Here is a 22,496-nt window from a genome sequence, read left to right as displayed (position 1 = left end):
TCCCTGTGCTCCCGTGGTGAGCGCTGGCTGCCAGGTCCTGGGCCTGTGACTCTCAGGGCAGTGGTTTCCCTGAGAGCCTTGGAGCAAAAACCTTTTGGGAAAACTGCTGAGTGTGTGTAACTTCTCCAGAGCTGCAGCTGGTCAGTCTGGATGTTCCTGTGGGTTGTGGGGTGTGTTGTGGTGATGGAAAATGCTGTTGGCTGTGGGCCCCAGCTCTTTGCCACCAGCTGAAGAACCCACGTTGGCAGTTACGGAGCAGCACTTGCTGTCCCAGCACGCAGTGGAATTGCACGCTGTGAATCCTGGTGCCGACATCCCAGAGCCCAAAGCTGGAGAGGGGGAACACGGCAGCTGCCTGTGCTGTGCTGGGGTGGTGTTGGGTGCAGGTGTTGTGCCAGGGTGTGCTTACTGCTCTTGCTTTTGCAGTGAAGTTCTCAGTGTGCAGGAGCATCTGGGAGACCTCTGACCCTTTCCTGGACCTGGCGCTGGAGATCAGGTACTGGGGCAGGGTCTGGGTGGGGGGAGCTCTGCTCTCACAGGGGATGTTCCTGCAGCTGCACCGTTCCTGCTCTCAAGGCTGCTTAACTGCCAGTGTCAGGCAGGGTGTGGGCAAGAGGGAAGCAGCTGCTGTTGTTGTGCTGCCTCTGTCTGGCAAAGCAGAGCCCGTTGCCTGAGCATGAGCCACGACTCCTCCAGTGAGGCTCCGCGCTGTGGGGGACAGTGCAGCCGTCCCTCATGGCGTGCTGGCCAGGGCCTGGCTGGGGGCAGGCTCAGGGTTTTGGTGCAGTCTGGGGCCCTGTGCTCATGCTCTGTTTTATCTCTTGGGGCCAGCGCCTCTGATCAGGTGAAAAAAGCTGTGACCAACAGACCCGTGTCTTCCCCAGTGACAGGCCAGGTGAGTCCTGAAGGCTGTTCAGGGCCAGAGCACCATGTCACCACTACCAGCCAAGAAGCTGGTGTTTTGTGCCAAAAAGTGAGTCTGAGCTTCTGCCTGGGGTCTTCAATAGGTGCCTTGTGTCTTGTGATCTGGAGATTGTGTTGGGGACAGTGTAGACCAGATGCTGGGTGTCTTGCTCAGCTGGAGGCAGACAGGGAGAGCCCCTCAGCCCCAGGGCTGCAGCAATTGCTCTGGTTTGGGGTGCAGGGCCAGGTCCCTGCTGTTGTTCCCATCCCGGATTAAGGCTGGAGGAACGCCTCCTGTCTTCTTGCTCAGGACAGAGGGGCGGGGGTGCCAGTCCCTGGAGCGGGGTGGCCTCGCCAATCTTCTCTGGGTATCCTGTCCCCTGGGGTGGTGGGAGGAGGAGACTCTGCAGCCTCCAGGCAGTGGCTGGGACCGGCCCTCTGGGCGCCACTGTGCAGCCAGGGCTCAGGACAGTGCGCTGGGGTTTCTGTTGTTTACATTTCCCTCCTTCCTTTTTTCCTTTCTGCTTCTAACGGAAAACACTTCTGATTTGTTGACCACCCCCACTTTCCTCTCCCCTGCTGTGTCTTTACCCTTCCTTTTTCTCTGGGCTCTCCTTCTTATTTTCTTCTCTTGGCTCATGGAAACCTCTTTTCTTTAGATCACCAAGTTTGTTGTTTTTTTTTTCATGTCAATAGCTGCAGCGCAGCATCCTGTGGAAGGCGAGCAGAAGCGACCATTGCGCACCACCTCATTCCCAATTTGCCAAGCACACCTTCCCCATGGACAGCACCCAGCCCAACTCCTGGGCCTTTTGGCAAGTCGAGGTTAGTGGTGCCAGTTGCTCTCAGGCTCCTGACTGGCAGCAAGGCCAGTACTCCACGAGACAACTGCATGGCAGGTGGCCCGGGGGAGGGAGTGATTTCAGCAGCCACCTCTCCTGTTCTCTCGGGTTGGCTAAGATGGTAGCAATTGAGTGCTGTGCTTGTGCACTGTGGAGTGTGGAGGAAGAGGGGGGCTCCTGACCTGGCCTTCAGATCACGTCAGCCTCTTTTCCTGTTCTGCAGGCTGTCCTCATCTGCACTGCATCAGGCAAATCCTGAAAAGCCGACCTTCAGCTGCGTCCTCAGCTCAGCCTTTTGGCTCCCAGCTGTCTTAGGGTTAGGATTTACAGTAAAGGTTAGAGTTAGGGTAAAAATTAGGGCTTAGTGTAAGGGTTAAGTTAGGGTTAGATTTAGAGTTAGGGTTAGGATTAGGTTTAGGTTTAGCATTTAGATAAGGGTTAGGTTTTAGTTAAGGTTGAGGGTTAGTGTTAGGTAAGGTTTTGGGTTAGGGGATAGAGTTAGGGTTAGAGTTTGGGATAGGCTTAGGGAGCATGGTTAGGGTTTTGAGTGAGGGTTATGGGTCAGGTTTTGGGTTAGACTTAGTGTTAGAGTTAGGATTAAACTTTGGGCAAGAGGTTAGAGCATAGCGTTAAGGGTTAGGATTAGAAGTTTGTGATTGGGTTCTATGAGGTTTAAGTTAGGGTTAAGTAGTAGGGTTAAGGTATAGGGTTCGATTTAGGGTAAAGGGAAGTGTTAGGAGTTACAGTTAGGGTTAGGCTTAGGAATTAGGGAGTGGGGTTAGACTTTGGGGTTACGGGTTTGATTTATGTTTAAGGGGGAGGGTTAGATCGAAGGTTAGAAATAGGGTTAAACGTAGGGCAAGGGTCAGAGTTAGGGTTAGAATTACTGTTAGGGTTAGGAGTATGTGTTTCAGTTAGGTGATGTTTGGGATTAGGGTTATGTGTTAGAGTTAGGCTTTAGGGTTAGGAATTATGGTTAGTGCTAGACTTAGGAGCTAGGGATTAGTCTGAGAGTTAGGATTTTAGGTTCGGGTATGTGTTTGCATTTGGGTTTAGGTTAGGTGTTCATGTGTTAGGGTTAGGATTTGATTAGTGTTAGGGATAGAGAGTAGTGTCAGTGGAAGTGGTTGGGGTTAGGGGTTGGTTTGAGGAAGTAGGGCTGGGGTTAGGGTTACGTTTGGGTTAGAGTTAGTGGTAGGGTCAGGGTTTGATTAGGATTAGGGTTAGAGTTAAGGTGAGGGGTTTTGGGTGAGGGATAGAGTTTGGTTTTAGGTTTAGGCATAGATTTCTGATTAGAGTAAGAGGGCTAAGCATTAGGTTTAGAGTTGGAGTTAGGGGTAGAGGTTGGTCTTCGATTTAGCCTTGCTTTAGGATTACAGTAAGTGATTGGACTAATATTAGAAGTTTAGATGAAGGGATAGGTGTTAGGGGTAGGGTTAGGGTTATTATTAGGGTTTGATTAGGATTAGGTTTAGGGCTTATGGGTAGGGATGTGGTTAGTGATAAGGGTTAGTATTAGGGTTAATGTTAGGAGTAAGGATTAAGGTTAGGGGTTAGGGAATAGTGTTTGTGTAAGCAGTAAGACTTCAGGTTTAGGGGGAAAGGGTAGGAATATGGTTAAGGTTGGCATAGGGTTAGGAGTTTGGGTTAGGGTTAGGCTTAGGTTTTGGAGTTTGGGTTAGGGTTAGGCTTAGGAGTTTGGGTTAGGCTTAGTCTTAAGCTTAGGAGTTTGGTTTAGGCTTAGACTTAGGGTTAGGAGTTTGAGTTAGGATTTAGGGTTAGTCTTAAGGCTAGGAGTTTGGGTTAGGGTTGGGCTTAGGCGTCTGGGTTGGGCTTAGGCTTAGAGTTAGGAGTTTGGGTTAGGGTTAAGGGTTTGGGTTTGGCTTAGAGTTAAGGATTTGGGTTAGGGTTAAGGGATTGGGTTAGGATTGGGTTTAGGGTTAGGAATTAGGCTTAGGTTTAGGATTAGGATTAGCGTTATGTTCTGGGTTAGGGTTAGAGGTTAGGGTTAAGAGTCAGGGATTAGGGTTAGGAGTTGGGGTTAGGAATCTTAACCCTCGACAGGGACAAAGGGGGTCCCCAGGATGTCACAATGGGCCCTGGGAAGTCACAATGGGCCCTGGGGACAACGGGCGGTCCTGGGATGTCACAATGAGCCCTGGGGACAAAGAGGGGTCCCCTGAATGTCACAATGGGCCCTGGGGACAAATGGGGGTCCCGACGGTGTCACAATGGGCCCTGGGGACAAGTTGGGGTCCTGGGATATCGCAATGGACCCTGGGGACAGAGGGGGTCCCCAGGATGCCACAATGGGCCCTGGAGACAAAGGGGGGTCCCCAGGATGTCACAATAGGCCCTGGGGACAAAGTGGGGTCTTGGGATGTCACAATGGGCCCTGGGGACAAAGGGGGTCCCAAGAATGTCACAATGGGCCCTGGGGACAAAGGTGGTTCCCCTGAAAGTCACAATGGGCCTTAGGGACAAAGGGCGGTCCCCAGGATGTCACAATGGGCCCTGGGGACAAAGGGCATCCCCAGGATGTCACAATGGACTCTGGTGACAAAGGTAGTCCCCAGGATGTCACAATGGGCTCTGGGGACAAGGGGGGGTTCTGGGATGTCACAATTGACCCTGGGGACAAAGGGAGTCCGCAGCATGTCACAATGGGCCCTGGGAACAAAGGAGGGGTCCCCAGGATTTCACAATGGGCCCTAAGGACAATGGGGGGTCCTGCGACGTCACAATGGGCACTGGAGACAAGAGGGGGTCCCCAGGATGTCACAATAGGCCCTGGGGACAAAGAGGGTCCCCACGGTGTCACAATGGGCCCTGGGGACAATGGGAGTCCCCAGCATGTCACAATGGGCCCTGGGGACAAGGGGGGGTCCTTGGATGTCACAATGGGCCCCAGTGACAAAGGGATCCCCCATGGTGCCAAAATGGGCCCTGGGGACAAAGTAAGGTCCTGGAATGTCACAATGGGACCCAGTAACAAAGGGGGTCCTCATGGTGCGAAAATGGGCCCTGGGGACAAAAGGGGTCCCTAGGATGTCACAATGGGCTCTGGGGACAATGGGGGGTCCTGGGATGTCACAATGGGACCTGGGGACAAAGGGGGTCCCCACGGTGTCACAATGGACTCTGGGGACAACAGGGAGTCATGGGACGTCCAATGGGCCCTGGGGACAATGGGGGGTCCTGTGAAGTCATAATGGACCCTGGAGAAAAGGGTGGGTCCCCAGGATGTTACAATGGGCTCTGGGGACAATGGGGGGTGTCCAGGATGTCACACTGGGCCCTGAGGACAAGGCGGGGTCCCCATGGTGTCACAATGGGTTCCCAGTGAAAAGGGGGGGTCCCCATAGTGTCACAATGGTCCCTGGGGACAAAGAGGGGTCCCCTGAATGTCATAATGGGCCCTGGGGACAAGGGGCGTCCCCACGGTGCCACAATGGGCCCTGGGGACAAAGTGGAGTCCTGGGATGTCACAGTGGGCTCCAGTGACAAAGGGGGTCCTCATTGTGCCACAACGGGCCCTGGGGACAAACGGGATCCCCAGGATGTCACAATGGGCCCTGACGACAAAGGGGGTCCCCAGCATGTCACAATGGGCCCTGAGGACAAGGTGTGGTCTCCATGGTGTCACAATGGGCCCTGGGGACAAAGTGGGGTCCTGGGATGTCAGAAGAGGCACTGGGGGCAACGAGGGGTCCTGGGAAGCCTCGATGGTCCCTGGGGACAAAGGGGGTCCCCACGGTGTCCCAATGGGCCCTGGGGACAAAGGGGGGTCCCCAGGATGTCACAATAAGTCCTGGGGACAAAGGGGGTCCTGGGACGTCACAATGGGCCCATGGGATAAAGAGTGGTCCCCTGAATGTCACAATGGGCCGTGGGGACAAGCGGGGTCCCCACGGTGTCAGAATGGGTCCTGGGGACAAAGGGGGGTCCTGGATTGTCACAATGTGCACCAGTGACAAAGGGGGTCCCCTGAATGTCACAATGGGCCCTGGGGACGAGAGGGGTCTCCACGGTGTCACAATGGGCCCTGGGGACAAAGGGGTTCTGGGGACATCACAATAGGCCCTGGGAACAAAGGGGGTCACCATGGTGCCACAATGGGCCCTGGGGACAAGGGGTTAGGGGGTTGTGTTAGGGGTTTGGAGGATTAGGTGGTGCAGGATTTGGGGGTGCAAGGCTGGGGGAGCAGGATTTTGGGGGGCCTGATTTGGGGCTACAGGGTCTGGGGTTGCAGGTTCCAGGGGTGCAGGATTTGGGGGTTCAGGGTTTAGGGGTGCAGTGGTTTGGAGTGCAGTGTTTTGGGGTGCAGGGTTTGGGGAAGGAGGATATGGAGGTGCAGGGTTTAGGGTGCAGGATCTTGGGGTGCAGTGGTTTGGGGTGGAGGGCTTGGTAGGGCAGGATTTGGGGGTGGAAATTTTATTGGGTAGGGCTGGGGGTGCAGGATTTGGGGGTGAAGGGGTTGTGAGGTGCAGGGTTGTGGGGTGCAGGGTTTGGGAGATCGGGATGTGGGTCTGGAGGATTTGGGGGTGCAGGGTTTGGAGCAGCAGGATCTGGGGGTGCAGAGTTGGGGGGTGCAAGATTGGGGGTAGCAGGGTTTGGAGGTTGCTCTGGGATGTTCTTCTGGTTTTTAAAGGCCATGTTCCAGAACACAACGATGCCAAGTGAAGGGTCCAGGCTGTGTTTTCCTCCCCGCGCATTTCCCTGTGTGATCTGCTCTGTGACCCCCCCGTGAGCAGGGGTTGGACTGGGGGTCTGCAGAGGCCCCTTCAGCCCCACCAGGCTGGGATTCTGTGGCTCTGTGACTCTGCCCTGCGGTTCCCCAGCACCCCCAGGATGTTCCACAGCCCACAGGCAACTGCAGCTTTTCCTTTTCGGGCCGATTTCTGAAAAACCCCTGGTTCTTGTGCTGGGCTTCACCTCCCGTCCGGGTACCCCGGGGTGACAGCGGGGCCTCTCCGGTCCTTCCGCGGGCTCTGCCCGGTCGGAGCAGCAAGGCCGGCGATGGGGAGGGGTTCCCGGGGAGGGCAGAGCCCGTCCCGCGGGGCTGCGGGGACGTTTCTAGGCAGGCTCCGCGCTAAACAGCCCTGTTGCTAGGGCAGGGGGGCATTCCCAGCCCGGCGCTGCGGTAGACAGACCCGTTGCTACGGCTGCGGGGCCTTCCAGGCCGGACTCCGCGCGGCGCGGCCCCCGTCGCTATGGGAACGGGGCCCTTCCAGTGCGGGCGGCGCGCAGCATGGCGGTGCCCCTGCCGAGCGCGGCGCTGAGCGGCGTCCGGAGCGGGCGGGCGTTCGGCACGGCCGGTGAGTCCCGGGCCGAGAAGCCCCGGTTCCCCTGCGCGGGCAGCGGGAGCCGCTTGGGGCGTGGCGGGGAGAGCGCTCGGGCGGCTGAATTCCTGGCGTGGCCGGCTCGGGGAGGCGGGGGTGGCTCCGGCTCTTCCCGGGCTCTCTCGGCCTCGTCTCTTGGGCTCTGGAGAAAGCGGGAACTCTCTGGCAGCGAAGAGGTGGAGTGAACAGCAGAGGCAATGCCGCTGTTCGGCGGCATTCTTTATTTCATCAGCGCTGGGCAGCACTGGTAGACGCTTGCACCTGGGCAGGAACAAGCCCAGGTTCCAGTCTAAGCTGGGGAAGGACCTGTTGGAGAGCAGCGAAGGGGAAAGGGACCTGGGGGTCCTGGGGACAGCAGGGTGACCATGAGCCAGCACTGGGCCCTTGTGGCCAGGAAGGCCAATGGTACCTGGGGTGGGTTAGAAGGGGGTGGTCAGTAGGTCAGAGAGGTTCTCCTGCCCCTCTGCTCTGCCCTGGGGAGACCACACCTGGAATATTGTGTCCAGTTGTGGCCCCTCAGTTCCAGAAGGACAGGGAACTGCTGGAGAGAGTCCAGCACAGGCACCAAGATGCTGGAGGGAGTGGAGCATCTCCCGTGTGAGGAAAGGCTGAGGGAGCTGGGGCTCTGGAGCTGGAGAAGAGGAGACTGAGGGGGACTCATTCCTGGGGATCAATATGGAAAGGGGGGTGTCCCGGAGGCACCCCAGGTTCGTTTAAGGGACAACAGGGTCCAAAACAACTTCTGTTAAACCGGTGAGAAACAGGGTTTTAGCATCCAAAAGTGACTTGAATACAGGTTCGGATACCAGTTGAGGAAAATTATGAAGGGGCAGCAACCAATACGACAGGCGGTGCACAGAGTGCATGCACGTGGCTTCACCAAAACAATGCCGGAGCCGTCCCTGAGTCCGGGAGGAGTCCGCACTTGCCTGAACACGGTGTGGGGTTATTTTGAAGAGATACACGTGCTGTAGTGAGTACGGAAAGTGCACACTCGCGATTCTGCGAGGCTAAATTTATAATACACTCGCAATCCTGCGATGGGCAGTTTCACTCACACCCGCGGCGGCAAGGCAGCGGAGTCTCCATCCCGGGGGGGCTCTCAGCGGCAGCATCTCGCTCGTGCTGCGAGAGACCCGCGACAAATGGGCGGAGTCTTGACGAGAGTCCCATTTTTTATTGGCTGATCACATCTGACTGTGGGCATTCCAGAAGCTTCTCTGCACCCCCACTCTGGCTGTGGGTGCCCCTGAAGCCTCCAAACATCCCCCACGCTGGCTGCGGGCGCCCAGCGGCTCCCTGGCACCTCGGCGCTCCCTTCTCCTAACGGCCCTGGCCAGGGGCTCTGGGGCCAAACAAAAGAAGCTGTAGCAGAGAGAGAGGGAGATGTGTCTACTCCTTCCATGATGAAGGAGGGAGGGGGAGAGAGGGGGGTTTGCACCCTGCCACACCCACTGTCCTGTCCTGTACCCCACTATACTGCCCCTTCACCCTGCATACCCCCTCCCTACCCCCCTGCACCCCAATGTCCTCCACGTGGTGCTGGTGGATGGATCCAGCTCAGCACAGGGTGGGGTGCCCGACTACTCTTCCTGGGCCCCCCCCAAATCCTGCTGTGAACCAACAGGTCCCAGTACAGCCCAGCACCGCTGTGCCTGCCCAGGGGGTTGCAGCCAGTGGGCGGTGCCCAGGAGTGGGTGCTGACAGTTTGGGGGAGCACCCGCCTGGCCCCAGCCCAGGGCAGCATGTTGGGGTGATCCTGGGTCCCCACACCGTGACACCCAGCAGCAGCCACTACGTGTGTGTCACAGGGCTGTGCTTGTCCCCCTGTCCCCTGCAGGGCTGGGGACACACACACATACCCAAGCACCTCAGAGCCCCCACCACCCCCTCCCACAGGCATCCCCACTCTGATGCCTTTATCACCCTGAGCATCCTCACCTGCACCCCCATGCTCCTGGACACCAATTTAAGCCCAGCAGCCCCAGTGCTGGGATGTGTTGTGCTCAGCTCTGTTCCCTGTGCCCACTTTGGGGGTTTCCTGCTTTATCTGCCCCCACTTAGGTGTTTTATTTCCCCCTGATGGATGCTGGATGTGCAGTGGGACCTGCTGCTGCTGCCATGGTCCCCCTTTGCTGCCCAGGGTGGGGGTGCTGGGACCACCTGCAGCCCCAGCTCATTTGGGGGGCAATGACTGGCAAACCAGCCTTCCCCCCACCCCGGGGGCACCCATTCTGCCCCCCTCTCTGTGCACTCTAGGTTCTCCCCATCCCTCTTCCCCTCTGCATCCTCTCTCCAGTTCCTCTGATCCCAAATATCACAGCTCCTGTGCTTCCCCCTCACACCCCCCATGCCCCAGATTCTTTCCTGGGTCTCCCCCATTCCTCTTTACCCCTCCAAGTCCCCTCCAGCTCCGTTGCCCTCCGCAGGACTTTGCTCCTGTCCCCTGCTCAATCACCTCTATCCCCACCAAGCACCTTCAGCTTGGCTCTGGTCCCTGCATGCTCACTCCCACCCTGTGTGACACCCCCTGCACCGTCCCATCGCTTTCCCCCTCCCCATATACACTTGGATCCTCTCTGGACCCGTCTCCAAGACCCTCCCTGGGTTTCTGTGCCCCCTGCTCTGCTCCAAGCTCCTCTGGGGCCACCCAGACCCCTCTGTCCCTTCCTCTGCTCCCCGTGCAGCAGAGCGGCCTGTGAGAGCTCGGGCAGGATGTGCTCCCCGTGTTCCCCCTGGATGGGACCCTGCCCCACGGTCTCACAGCAAATAGAGCCTGGAAAGAGGCTTTGCTGTCATCCGCTCTGGGTCGCCCATGGCATGGCTGGGCTGGGACAAGCACCAGCCGCCTCCTTCCCCAGGGGAGCTGGAGTTGGTCACATCGTTGTGCAGGTTTTGGCAGTCGTTCTCCTTGCTGGTGTTCTTCAGATGACCTGAATCCCAGAGCACAAAATCTTTCCCATTGAGATTTCTCCCAAACAGGCACGGGTGTCAGAGCCGGCGAGCTCCAGAGTGAGCGCTGTGCTGTCCCCGCGCTGTCCTTTGTCCCTGCGTGAGCAGTGAAAGCCTGGCAGCTGTGTGGGGGTGTTATTTTTCTCTGCTAAAGTGGCTGAAGCATTTCAAAGGGTTTCCCCAGGTGTTCTTGGCAGAGAGCTAAAGCCAGGCACATTTCCCTGGCCTCTGCATCACCCAGGACACTTCAGTTCTGCTTTTCCACCAAGCTGAGTGGTGTCGTCGATGCGCTGGAGGGAAGGGGTGGCATCCAGAGGGACCTGGACAGGCTGGGGGGTCTATGTGAACCTCATGAAATTCAACCAGGCCAAGTGCAAGGTCCTGCACCTGGGTCAGGGCAATACCCAGTACCAGCACAGACTGGGGGAGGATGGATGGATGGATGGATGGATGGATGGATGGATGGATGGATAGCAACCCTGTGGAGAAGGGCTGGTGGGTGACAAAAGGGACATAAGCTGGCAATGTGCACTCGCACCCAGAAAGCCAAGTGTCTTCTGGGCCACATCACCAGCAGGTGGAGGGAGGGGATGCTCCCCCTCTGCTCTGCTCTCCTGGGGCTCCCCAGAGAACCGAGTCCAACTCTGGGTTGTCTGGCACAAGACAGACATGGACCCCAGGGGCTCTGTCCCTCTGTCACCAGTGCTGCCTCAGTCCCACCCTGCTCCCTCCAGCATTTTAGAACGATGCTAAAACCCAACCTGTGGCTGGTGATGCCAACCCAGGCGATGTGTGGGTCAAAAATCACCATCACATATATTAACCCTCCTAAAACCAACATGGAAATGGCAGATGTTTGTGCCTCCTTGTGTGGATGCAGCTCTGGCTGCCTCGTCCCGCATCCCACCCTTGCAGCTCCAGGACAGACCCCACACTGGTGGCCCTGCCTGCATCTCCCGTCCCAGAACAGCCAAAGGAGCTGCTTGTTTTGGCCTCCAACTGGCTGATTTAGCCTGGTTCCCTTTCTCCATGAAGGATAAAACGCGGTGCTGAGGCTCCGGTGTCAGTCCCAGCCTGTGCCTACCCTTCGTTGTGTGTCATTTCATGTGATTTTGATCACATCCTTGAAAACAAAAAGAACCTCCAACCCACTCAATCTCAGCCCTCCCAAGGCAGAGATATTTCCGCGTGGTGAACGCTCCCATGCAAATTCTCCCATGTCCTATTTTAGGTTTCTCGCCGTCACTGGCTGCAGACAACTGCGCTGGAGCTCCTGTCAAGCCTTAGACAAGGGTCTCAGGGATATGGGTCAGTGCCAGGGGTGGGTTATGGTGGGGTTCCATGATCTTGAGGGTCTTTTCCAACCAAAATGATTAATGAGTTTTTAGGGTTTATCCCAAATGATGGGAACCCCCGGTTCCAGCTCTGCTCTTTACCACATACCTTTTAGAGGCTGAAGAGGAAGGAGACGCAACACCTCAGCATACGGGGGGTCTTCCCCAAAGCTTCCCAGTGTCCCTTCTGTCTCCTCTGCACATCAGGGCAGGGCACAAGGGACAAAGTACCACCAGCACGCTCTGAAAGGTCATCATTTCTACCAGCTGCAACCTGATCTGGGTGAAGATGTCCCTGCTCATGGCAGAGGTTGGACTGCATGAACTGTGAAGGTCCCTTCCAACCCAAACTGTTCTGTGAGTCTGATGGCTGCACTCCAGTGGCGGGGATTCAGTTCAGGAGGGACCCAGGTTTTCAGGAATGCGGACCCAGGAGTTTGGGAGAGAGGACCCAGGAGTCCTGGAGAGAGGACCCAGGCGTCCGGGAAAGGGACCCAGGAGTTCAGGCGGGGATTCAGGTCAGGAGGGACCCAGGAGTTCGGGAAAGGGACCCAGGAGTTCGGGAAAGGGACCCAGGCGTTCAGGAAAGGGGACCCAGGAGTTCGGGAGAGAGGACCCAGGAGTTCAGGTGGGGATTTAGTTCAGGAGGGACCCAGGAGTACCCCTAAGGACCCAGTAGTTGGGGAGGGACCCAGGAATTTGGGAAAGGGACCCAGGAGTCCTGGAGAGGGGACCCAGGAGTTCGGGAAAGGGGACCCAGGGGTACCCCTAAGGACCCAGTAGTTGGGGGGGGACCCAGGAGTGCCCCAAGGGACCCAGGAGTTCGGGAGAGAGGACCCAGGCGTCCGGGCGATCCCGCTGCGTGGCCACGCCCCCCCATCACCCCGCCCCCCTCTCCTTGGCCACGCCCCCTCCGCCCCTGCACCGCGCGGCCTCCCGGGAGCCGAGCGGGCTCCGTCCCTCTCCTCCCCCCCCGCCCCCCCTGTGCTCCGGGTGCCGAGTTCGAATCCCCCCGCAGCCGCCTCCTCCCCCCGCTCCCTCGGTGTGCGGGGCCTTGTGGGAGCGCTGCGTGCGGGGCAACGCGGGGCGGGAGCCCCCGGCGCCCCCGGGATGCGTGAGGGCGGCCGGCAGGGCCTGCGGCTGAGAGGAATCAACCTGACAAGAGGTTTTGTTCCATGGAACAGGACAGGATGGGTCTTCCCTGAATATCGCTGGATCTCTTACAGTTGGATTAATATTAGGATGGCAACCAGCCCTGTAGCCATAGAACTCTTGTAATCAGTAACCAAACTCTGTTCTTAAAGCTGACATAGATTTATGGTATATTCTTACAAGGCAGGTAACTGTAACCGAGCCTTATTCTTAAGGTGGACATAGATTTACGATATATTCTTTTAAAGTTGGTACCGTAGAAAATAACTGATAATTGTAGCATCTTTTAGATAGAAAGTTTGTGTTATTACAGGTGTGGAATATTCTAATGGTTGTCAGGGGTGTAATGAATATGTATGTGACTGACTTGTATAATAAGGTATGGTCTGAATCAGCTGTTGGAAGCTTTGGGTGCGAACCCCTGGTTTCCCAGCGCTGGAATAAAGCACCGCATGGAACTGTGCCCGTGGTTCTGTGTTCTGATTGCTGACATTAGCACAAATCACAACTGCATTTTTCACATCCTCCTCCTCCTCCTCCTCCTCCTCCTCCTCCCCTCCTGTCCGGGATGTGCAGCTGCAGCAGGCTCAGTGCCAGGGCCACAAGGTGCAGGGGCACCAAGAGCGGGGCCGCAGCCGAGCGGGTCCAGCAGAGCCTTGGGGAGGGCTGCCCTTGGAGCAGGGCCGGAGCTCCAGCCCTCTCCCTGCAGGCCTTTCCCTGCCCCCCCAGCGCTCACCCACTGCCCAGCGCAGCCTCACAGCCACCAAGGAAACACCCACAGCGTGAGACCCAGCGGTTTGCAGGGGGGGCTTTACTGATGGGGGCAAGAGCTGGTGCCAGCAGCCTGGCCGGCACTGGCGCTCGTCACGCCGGAGAAGGCTCTTGCTGGACGTCTCTCTCGCGAGCCTCAGCGCCTGAGACGGTCTCCTGGCACTGGCCGACGTGGAGCAGATCCGCTCTCCAGAGCTGCGGAGTTGAGTACAAAGCTCTGTAGTCTTGTATGCACAGAGGTGCAGAGCAACAAGTCTGGTCAGGACACCTGTGGTGGGATCTGCTGCTGTCTGGAGAGAGCAGGTCCAGGTCCCTGGGGTGCAGTCCCACCCTGCTGCTCTCCGTGCCCCCAGGGCTGTCAGGAAAACACCCTCTTTGCCCAGCTCTGGCCTGAAGCTGGCCCACACCCCCTTTTTCAGAGGCGAGCACTCCAAAAGGCAAACACTCAACTGGGAATGCTCTTTCCCCAGTTGTTTTTCACGGCCTGCGGTACCTGGGCCTCCCATTGCTCTGGCTCTTTTTTCCAGGCCTTTGGCGGTGCCACTGCTGCGCTTCTGCTCTATCTTGCTGCACAAGGACTCCCAGAGCTTGCGTGTTTCCTCCTCCGTGCACACGCGGGGCTGCGCCTGCAGGACCACGGCAATGCAGCAGCAGGCAGTGTTGGTGTCCCTGGCAGGGGCTGGGGGGATTTCAGCGCCCCCCCTCCCTCCTGCCCCTTCTTTTCAGCCTCTCCATCAGCCCTGCTTTGCTCACGGTCCCGACTGCAGAGCCTTTCTGCAACGACCCCTGAGCCAAGGGAGCGCGGGGCTGAAAGCAACCCGGCTGCTTGCTGTCCCAGACCAGCCTGGCCGCACCGTTGCGCCGTCGCCATTACAAACGCCACCACATCGAGCCTTGGGGACGTACCGGTCCTGCCCTCCTCTCCCCCGCCTTGGCAGGGGGTGCAGCCTGGGGTGCAGCTTCCCGCAGGTGTTGGCTGCTGCCTGCCTCTTTCCCCGACCGTTCCCAGCGCAGCACGGCCAGCTCGCTGCAGACACACAGCGGGAGGAGGTGGTGTGAGCACAGGAGCGCGCTCCAGCCGGGCTCCCAGCTGGGCGCCAGCCGCGGCCGCAGGAGCGGCTCTGCCGAGAGGCCGGTGCCAGGAGAAGCGGCTCTCTCCCGCGGGGCTGCGGGGAGCAGGAGGAAGGGACTGCGGGAGAGGAAGCGCTGCCCGTGTCCGGAGAGATTTACCACTGGAGCTTGTCCTGCAGATCCAGCTGCTCATCCCTCTCCCCTCTCCTCTTGCGGGCCACCTGCCCCAGGATGCAGGTCACCACCTCCCGCAGGGCCCGGTCTGTCCGTGGGGAAAGGCTCCTGCAACAGCAAGGACAAAGTCTCCCTGACTCTGCAGCTGGGACCGTCCTGCCTCTTCCCACACTCAGCCCCACAGCTATGCGGCCCCGTTCTGCCCCACAGCCCCCGGGAGGCAGGAGGGGTTTCAAGCCCCTGCTCTGGCCCCTGCCGTGGGGTCTAACCCAGCCCGTTCCCGTGGCTGCAGAAATCCCCGGGCGCCCTGTGCAGCCCCGTGGCTCAGGTGTTGGCTCCCTGTACCCACCACCTCTGGCTCACCCCCACGGCCCCAGAGCTCGGCTGGAGTGGGCACACTCGTACCGCTTCGGGGGGACGCTGTTGTCCTCAGGGACTGTGGGGGGCTCTCCTCCGGCCTCTTCCCAGTCCTCCATAATGGTCCTGATCTCCAGCAGGTCCCAGCTGGACTCGTCTGACTCCACGCTGCTCGGGGAGCTGTCTGAGGAGCACTCGGGGGAGCTGGATTCCTGCACAGGAGGAGACTCTCACACAACAGCCCCGCACCCGGAGGGTGCTGCTTCCCAGCACGCAGACCCCAGAACACTTCTGGATGGACCACAGGGGACAGGGAGAACCGGGAGAAGGAGCTCAGCAGGCCCTGGGGTGACCTCTGAGTGTCACCAGGGTTTCACTGCAGCTCTGTGTCCCCCTTCTTGCTCAGGAAGGGCAGCATCACCCGCCCGGCTCTGCTGCAGCAACGCTGCTGTGACGGCTTGGGTGCCAGAGGTGCTTTGCGGTCTCAGCCGCCCCGCGGGAGAAAGTGCTCTTCTTCTGCAGGAATCCCAAGTACCTGGCTCCTCTGCATCTCCTCTGGGTTTTCTGCCTCTCCTTCCACACCGGGTGTCTCCTTTTCTGCCTCGGCCTTTGCTGTCATTGCTCCGGCTGACGGCCGTTTACTTTTTTCCCCTACCGCCGCCTCTTTTTTCTCCTTTTCCTCTCCTTCCAGGAATTTCTGGATATACTGTGGAAGCTTCTCCTCTTTCTTCTTCTGCCATTTATTCTGGAGGCCGAATGAAATGCAATAGCAGGCAGCATCAGTCTGTCCTGCCACGGCTGAGCTGTTTCCCTCCCTTCCCTCCCTTCTCTTCTGCCTCGCTGTCCACGCTGGTTTGCTCCCAGGTTCCCGCAGGCTCCACCGAGGAGCCCGTCTGGAATGACCAGGGAGATCGGCCACCACCGGGCTACAAACCAGCCGGCAGCTGGCGAGCCCAGACCAGCCCTGCAGCCACCGGGCCGACAGAAACAGCCCCACGTGAGGGCTCTGGGGGTGTTTCCAGGCTACTGGAAGTGACAAGTATATTCTCAACTGACAGTGACCCGCCTCTCTCCAAGCAAACACCAAAGCAACCGGTCAGTGGTCCCGTGAGCACCCAGTGAAGAATCTTGTGAGCACCGGCATGTGTGGAGCAACGCTGCTCTACAGTCCAGTAGGATGTGCTCCTGCAGCATCCGGTGTCGGGTACCTTTTCTCTCCTCTCAATGGCTCTGGCTATGAAGTCCACTTCTCTGGGTGCAACCAGAGGCGGTAGCTTTCCTTTCTCCTCCTTTTCCTTCAAGCAGCTCCTCTGGATGACCGGTAGCTGCCTGCAAAGACACAACAGGGCGTGTTGGCAGGAGCGCAGGAGGAGCTGGTTCTGCATCCTGTGCTTCCAGGTGGCGCACCTGCTTCTGCAGCAGAACGGGCTCTGCTCACATCCTTGTGATCAAGTCCCCAGGCACAGAGAAGACCCCAAGCTGTCAGCCTCGGATGTGCCCAACAGCCCCCCTGCAACCCAGGATGCCCAGGTCTCGGCCCTCTCTTGCTGGAGCACCCAGAGGAACAGGGTCCTGTGCCCGGAGATAGCGCTACGCCCTGTACGGGCAGGGTGGGCGCTGGGGACACAGTGTCAAAGGGGGGAGGACACGACCCCACGGAAAAGCCATCCTGCCACTGAGCTCTCCGTAAGACAGGCGTCAGCGCAGAAGAGGCTCCTGGTTGCTCAGGGCCATCCTCTGCAGTAACTAACTGCAGAACTCTGTTCTCAGCAAACAGAAAGGCCAGGCTCATTTCAACCTGAAGGGAACGCCAAAATGACCTTCTGCTCCTGGAACGAGCCTCTGCACTTGGCTACTCAAGAGATCTGCACATCGGAAGGGAAGAAAGAAATGGTGGTGCCAGCAGAGTCTGCCAAGAAGCTGCAGACACTGCCACAAGCAAGAAACCATGAGTCAGTGGGACGTGGGCAAAGCGCACGTGGGGTGTTTCCGGGAGAAACGTCTCGCTCCCACAGAGACCGGAGCAGGGGGCCACGCTCACCCGTTTATGCGAGTGTCTCACCTGGCGCGAGGCTCACTCCCCTCGGCTTTCTGACCCTGCTCCGGCGTCACAGTCAGGGCAGGTAACCGATGTGGAGGAAGCCTGGCTCGACGGAGGAGGCGCTTCCCGGCAGCATCCTCTAGAAACGGGAAAGGAGACGGTTCTTCAGAACAGCATCTCGGTGTTGTTCTGGGAACCGGGTGCCACTCGTGTCCCAGTTCCAAGGAGAGTGACGTGCGGGTCTGCTCAGGGCTGTGGTAACACTGGGGAAGGTGGTCCTTTTCATCCCTTTGGGGGAAAGCCATGTTTCCTGGGAGGTCTTAGGCCTCTTCTGACACTGTTTTTTCATCCAACGCCCCATGCCCACAGTGCACCGTTATTCCCTGGGGAAGACTGTTTGCATGGCTTTCTCTCATCCGTGTGCTGAAACGGGGGCTTCCATGGCAGATACTGGTGCTGTCCAGGAGTCATTCTGGGGAGGGGAATCATTTATCTCAAGGGAACCCGGCTCTGGGGTTTCTGCATTGGTCCCGTGCACACAGATTTGCTGCTGGGGCAGGTTCACACCACAGGCCATCACCTTTTCCCTTCACACATCCGTTCAGGTCTATCAGCGCTGGCACTTTGGGCACGGTCTCAAGTTGGTACCTGGCAGAGGAAGAAGGCAGCAGGCTGAAGAAAGGACACCACGTTGTTTCCCACCGCAGCCCAACCCGGAGGGACGCAGCAGAAGCTCCAGTGCCGGGAGAGGCCCCGTCAGCCTGTGCCCGCGTTTCTCCATCCTTCCCTGAGAATGGCCGTCCTCCCACAAAACCCCCTTGCTGCTGCTGGGGAAATGACTCTGCTCATCGCGCACATGGAGAGCAGAGTATTATCTAGTGCTCTGGTTTTCTAAGACGCCTTTGAATTCTGATCTTGCCCTCCGAGTTCCTCGTAGAGCCTTGCAGATTAACGTTTCCGGACCTAAGAGCAGTCTCTCCCAGAGAGGAAAGAAAAGGAGCAGGAGAAACATAGCGGGAAATGTTGCCTAAATGCGTCTCTAGGTCCGCAGCAGGACAGATGCAGAAGCCGTGCCACTGTCCCCCGTTCCTCCAAGTGAAGTCAAACGTACCATGGCAGGACGATAACACGTCCAGAAGAGGTCTGGGAAGCAGCGGTGTCATGGCGTGAGATGACCGAGTCCCTCATCTCCGGCATCTGCAACGAGGACAGAGGCGGATGACGGGAGGAGCGGACACTGGGAAGGGCCGGCTGCTCGCTCCGCCTCAGCCCAGTGCCAGCAAAGAGCCAGAGCCGCCCAAGGGCTCTGGGCTCAGCAAGCCTTGCTCTGCCTGTGCCTCTGCTCCCGGCCCCCAGAGTGGGGCACGCAGCGCTCCCCGCCATCAACGCCGGCCTTTTCTCGCAAAGGGCAGCTCCTCTGGGGGCGGCTCTTGCAAAGCCGGGCCATTGCACGCCAGGGAGGTGCTCTGCAGAGAGCCTGCTGTGCTCTAGAGCTCCAGGAGCCCAGGGGCTGAACGAGGCATGGCCGGCCAGGGGAAAGCAGCCCCCAGAAAGCATTTCAGAAGCAGCAGGAGTGGCGCTGGGAAAGTGAAAATCCTACCTCGAGAAGAGCTTGCAGCATCTTGCCAGCGCCATTCAGCCTTTCCAGAAAGTCTAAGTAAAATCTCATTTTCACGTCTTTTCCCTGGACAATCAGCATGCCCACGTCCCTCCAGATGATGGCAACGTTCTGCCCGTTCTCTATGCAGGCATGGAAAAGGTGCGTGGTCCTTTCCATGTAGAGCTGCACGGTGCCCTCAGAGACAGCGTTCTCTGAGGCTATCTGAGCATACGGCAGTTGCTCGAAATCTTGGTGGCCTGAAAGACGAGAGAAGAGGAACACATGAGCTTGCAGACCTGCTGGGCAGGCTACAATCAAAGGTCTGCAGCCTCCGGGCCCTCGGGCAACACTTTGGTACTGGGCTGTCTGGCTGGGCCAGCGCCTCTGAGGAGACGCTCGGCTTGTCCCTTCCTCTTAAAGTGGACAGAGAGGTGCGGAGCAGACAGCGGTGGCTTCTCTGATACAGAAAGGGAAACAAAGAGTCTTAGGCACTTGGTGGGAAGAAGAGTGACTGCGGGACAAAGTGGGGAGATAGGCGCCAGGTCCCAGGGCAGCTGGAGGGTGCCAGCCCACACTCGGTGCTGTCTTTGTCTTTAGAGAGAAACGCACCCCAAATACAGCCCCAAGCTCCTGGTGCTCCCCGGGGTCCCACAACAGCTGCCCCAAAGGCAGCAGTGACCAGAAGGCGCAGGTGTCCCGCCAGTGGCTTTTGGAAGGAACCGTCTTTCCCCCCTGGGTTTCCCCTGCTTTTCCCCCGTGCAAGGAGGCTGAGGGAGCTGGAAGAGCCCCGGCATTTGCCTGGACGAGGTCTAGAGCAGCGGAAAGGGGGAGCAAGAGTTGAAGCATCATGGAACCAGAAGACACCACCCCAAGGAAGCTGTGAGGGACCCTGTTGTTGAAGCAGGACAAAGAGAGTGCGCTCTTAGCTGCATTGTCCTCTGGCGATTCTTTAAAACAAACAGCTGGGCAGGGTCCTTCCATAGCCGGCTGGTTTTGTCGAGTGGAGCTCTTGGCAGGGCCGCGGTGGGTGGTTGGTGCTCCCCTCAGTCACCTCTGGAGAGCACAGCACCCCTCCCACCCTGCTCAAGGCCAGCGCCGCTTTCACGCTGCTCACCAGGAAAGTCTGTGCAAGCACAGCGGAGCTCACGGTCCTGCGCAACAGCCTTTTCAGGTTGGAACACGGGTCTCTCCACGATCACCAGATCCTGCTCGCTGAGGGCTACTCGCTTCGTGACAACCGCAAAAGTCCCGATTCCGGGAACGCGGACAGCCTGGAACAGAGGAGATGGCGGATGGGAAGAAGCCTTGGAGGGGCAGATGGGTGACTTGTCAGAGGAGGCTGATGGTGCTTAGTGCCCTGCCCTGGCCTGAGGTACAAAGGAGCAAGATGGGCTCCTTGGGAGAACACAAACAGGGGCTGCGCTTTTCCCTCGCACCCCCCTTCAGCTATGAAGAACCAAATAGGTGAGGGAAAGCTGACAAACACCCTCTGGCTCAATCAGATAGAAGGCAGGGGGTTCCCACGCTTGGAATAAATCCAGATGTGTCCCAGGCTTCCAGGTTTTCACATGCAACTCTGACGGGGGGACCTTCTTGTACATCTGAATGGACAGAGAAGGTGTCCATGTCACGGTGTGCATTGCAGTGTTGTGCTGGGGCGTTGCTCCTGCTTTCAACGCAGGGGAAGAACAGCTGCACCCGATGGCAAAGGGCTGTCAGGACTTGATCAGCGTTCATCAGGGTGTGAGGGGAGAAGGAGGTGAGGCCCACCTGGTGGAGAGCCAGCTGCAGGCTGAGGTGATACGATGTGCTGGCCCAAATCTTAGCGAACTCTGGAAGAACAAGGGAAAGACCCGTCATGCTCTGAGGCAGCAAGCTCAAGACCATTTGGCCCACTCCTGTCCAAGGAGCGATGCATCTTTCACTCAGGCATTTCAGGTGGTCTCTCTCCAGCCCGGCAAGAACCAAGGGACACCTCCTGCTGCCTCCAAGGGGCTCCTTTCCTTGCAGGTGCAGCTCTCCAGGGTGTGACCCACTCCCACGGGAAGCCGGCAGTGCTCTGCCCTGCCCGCGGGGGCACGGGGCTGCGCTCCACGCGGCTCTCGGAGGCTCAGGGCAGGCCCTGGTGTCTCCCCAGCAGGGGCCAGTTTTGCCGGGTCACATCTCTGAACACACAGAGCCCACGTGGCCCACGAGCACCTTCAGCTCTTCCATTCAGACGTGAGCTCAGCGTGGGCAATGCCCAGCGCCAGGCAAGGGCAGCCCCTTGGGGTCAGGGGCTTCTGCCTGGGCTGCCCCAGGAAGGCAGGGGCCACGTCAGGGAGGGAACCAGGAGCCCTGGCTGCCACATCAGCCCCTCAGCCCTTTGGGATGGTCAAGCAGGTCCCTCCTTGCACTCACCACTCCTGAGCAACCACCCCCCACAGTCCTCGGGTTTCCATCCTGATTTCAGAGATGTCCTTGACCCAGACACACATGTGAAATTGGGCCTGAAGGCCTTACCATAACGCTCCAGCTTCTCAATAGTTGGGCTCAGGTGAGGCTGCAAGAAGAGCTGTCTTGCCATCTTAGTTCCACTCCTGCTTCAAGTCAACAACTGCAGAGAGTGGCTGGACAATGGCTTTACTGCTTCTCCTTGTCCTCGTCCTTCTCCTCCTCCTTCTTCTCCTGATCCTTCTTCTCCTTCTCCTCCTCCTCCTCCTCCTTCTTTTTCTCTCCTCCTCCTCCTCCTTCTCCTTCTCCACCCTTCACCTCCTTGGTGCTGTCCTGCTCCCTCTCTCCGCCTTCTCCTCCTCACTGCAGAGCAGCTACTCCAGAGCAGAGCGGTGCGAGAGCAGCTCTCAGCACTTGGAGTCCACTCGGCCTCACCGGGTGAGTGGGGCAGACGCTGGTCACGACAGGGACAGGGGGGCTGTCACCACTGTGACGTGTGGCTGTCCCACTGTGACCCAGGACCGTGTCACAGAGGGGCTGCACACACCCTCCCCCCAGGCCCTGCCAGGGGCTCTGCAGTGGGCAGGGGCTTCCAGGAGCTGCCCCCACCCCACTGTCTCCTGAGCGGGAGGGGTTTCCCCAGGCCACCCCTGCCATGTCCCCACATGGGGACACCGGGCTGCAAGCGCCGATGGGCTTCCTTCCACCCTTCCCCGCTTCTTCCTGCCCCTCTCACCCAACGTGTCTGCAGCGGGGAGCGCGGCTGCCCTGCCTGGCGCAGCTTGGGCAGGCGATGGCTGCTCACACCGGCTTTGGAGCCGGCTGCACCCCTCTCCCACCGGCCCCGGCAGCACCGGACCTGCTCCCACACGGGTCCCGCTGCAGCTCCCGCTGCTCACGGTTCCCAGTGCCATGGAGAGGACTGCTCTGATTTGCTGAAGGTGCTGAGGGGGGTGCCATTGCCAAACTCGGGGAGGGGGTTCAGGCTGCCGAACCAAACAGGGTGGTGATGGATGGCCGCTGCTCCCTTGGTGTTCCCAGGAGAGAGGCCTGGTCCATGCAGCAGCACTCGCGGTGCCCTAGGGCTCATTAACGCTCCGTGCCACAGGTCGCCCGGCTCCAGGCCGCCCGCCTGGTCCCACGGGCCGTCGAAGGGCTCAGGGTCGATAACTCTTGCGGGAATGGCAGGGTGTGCGGTTCCAGCTAAAGGGCCTTGGACAGATTACACGGAAGTGTTTTCTATGGGTGTAAGACGTGATGGCCCAGACCAGTGAGAACGATATCTCGGGTCAGAAAACCACCCCCGTGTGTGCGATGTGTGAATGTTGGGCCTGGGCGTGTGAACGAGTGGGTCGGAATGCCGCCCACAAGATACGCATGGGAACGTGACTGAAACCAGTCACAATAGAGTGTGGTGTGTTTAGAATAACAGTTATTGAACAAAGTCATTTGTCTAACCTCTTAGCCCAAGCTCATCCCTGTAAATCTATAAATGGAGAACTGTTAATAAAAGAGAGCTCAGCT

The 22,496-nt window shown here is 58.6% G+C and overlaps 2 long non-coding RNA genes across 3 annotated transcripts; one reads left to right on the top strand and one right to left on the bottom strand.

The window, feature by feature from the left end:
* The first annotated feature begins 266 nt into the window (after nt 1-266).
* On the top strand, nt 267-3,541 carry LOC139825860 (uncharacterized). 2 transcript variants are annotated; one of them, XR_011736023.1, is made up of 4 exons: nt 267-496; nt 832-895; nt 1,600-1,728; nt 1,969-3,541. It is a non-coding gene; the product is annotated as an uncharacterized lncRNA (long non-coding RNA). The 2 variants fall into 2 exon arrangements; XR_011736024.1 differs by having other exon boundaries at nt 832-973.
* A 12,565-nt stretch (nt 3,542-16,106) lies between these two features.
* LOC139825871 (uncharacterized) lies at nt 16,107-17,072 on the bottom strand. The gene is made up of 2 exons (XR_011736027.1): nt 16,961-17,072; nt 16,107-16,227 (listed from the first exon to the last, which is right to left on the bottom strand). It is a non-coding gene; the product is annotated as an uncharacterized lncRNA (long non-coding RNA).
* Nucleotides 17,073-22,496: the final 5,424 nt, after the last annotated feature.

The sequence above is a fragment of the Patagioenas fasciata genome, chromosome 29, assembly GCF_037038585.1.
Source record: "Patagioenas fasciata isolate bPatFas1 chromosome 29, bPatFas1.hap1, whole genome shotgun sequence".
Taxonomy (NCBI): Eukaryota; Metazoa; Chordata; class Aves; order Columbiformes; family Columbidae; genus Patagioenas; species Patagioenas fasciata.
Note: the sequence above shows the minus strand (reverse complement) of the source record. Positions and strands in the feature narration are given on the sequence as shown.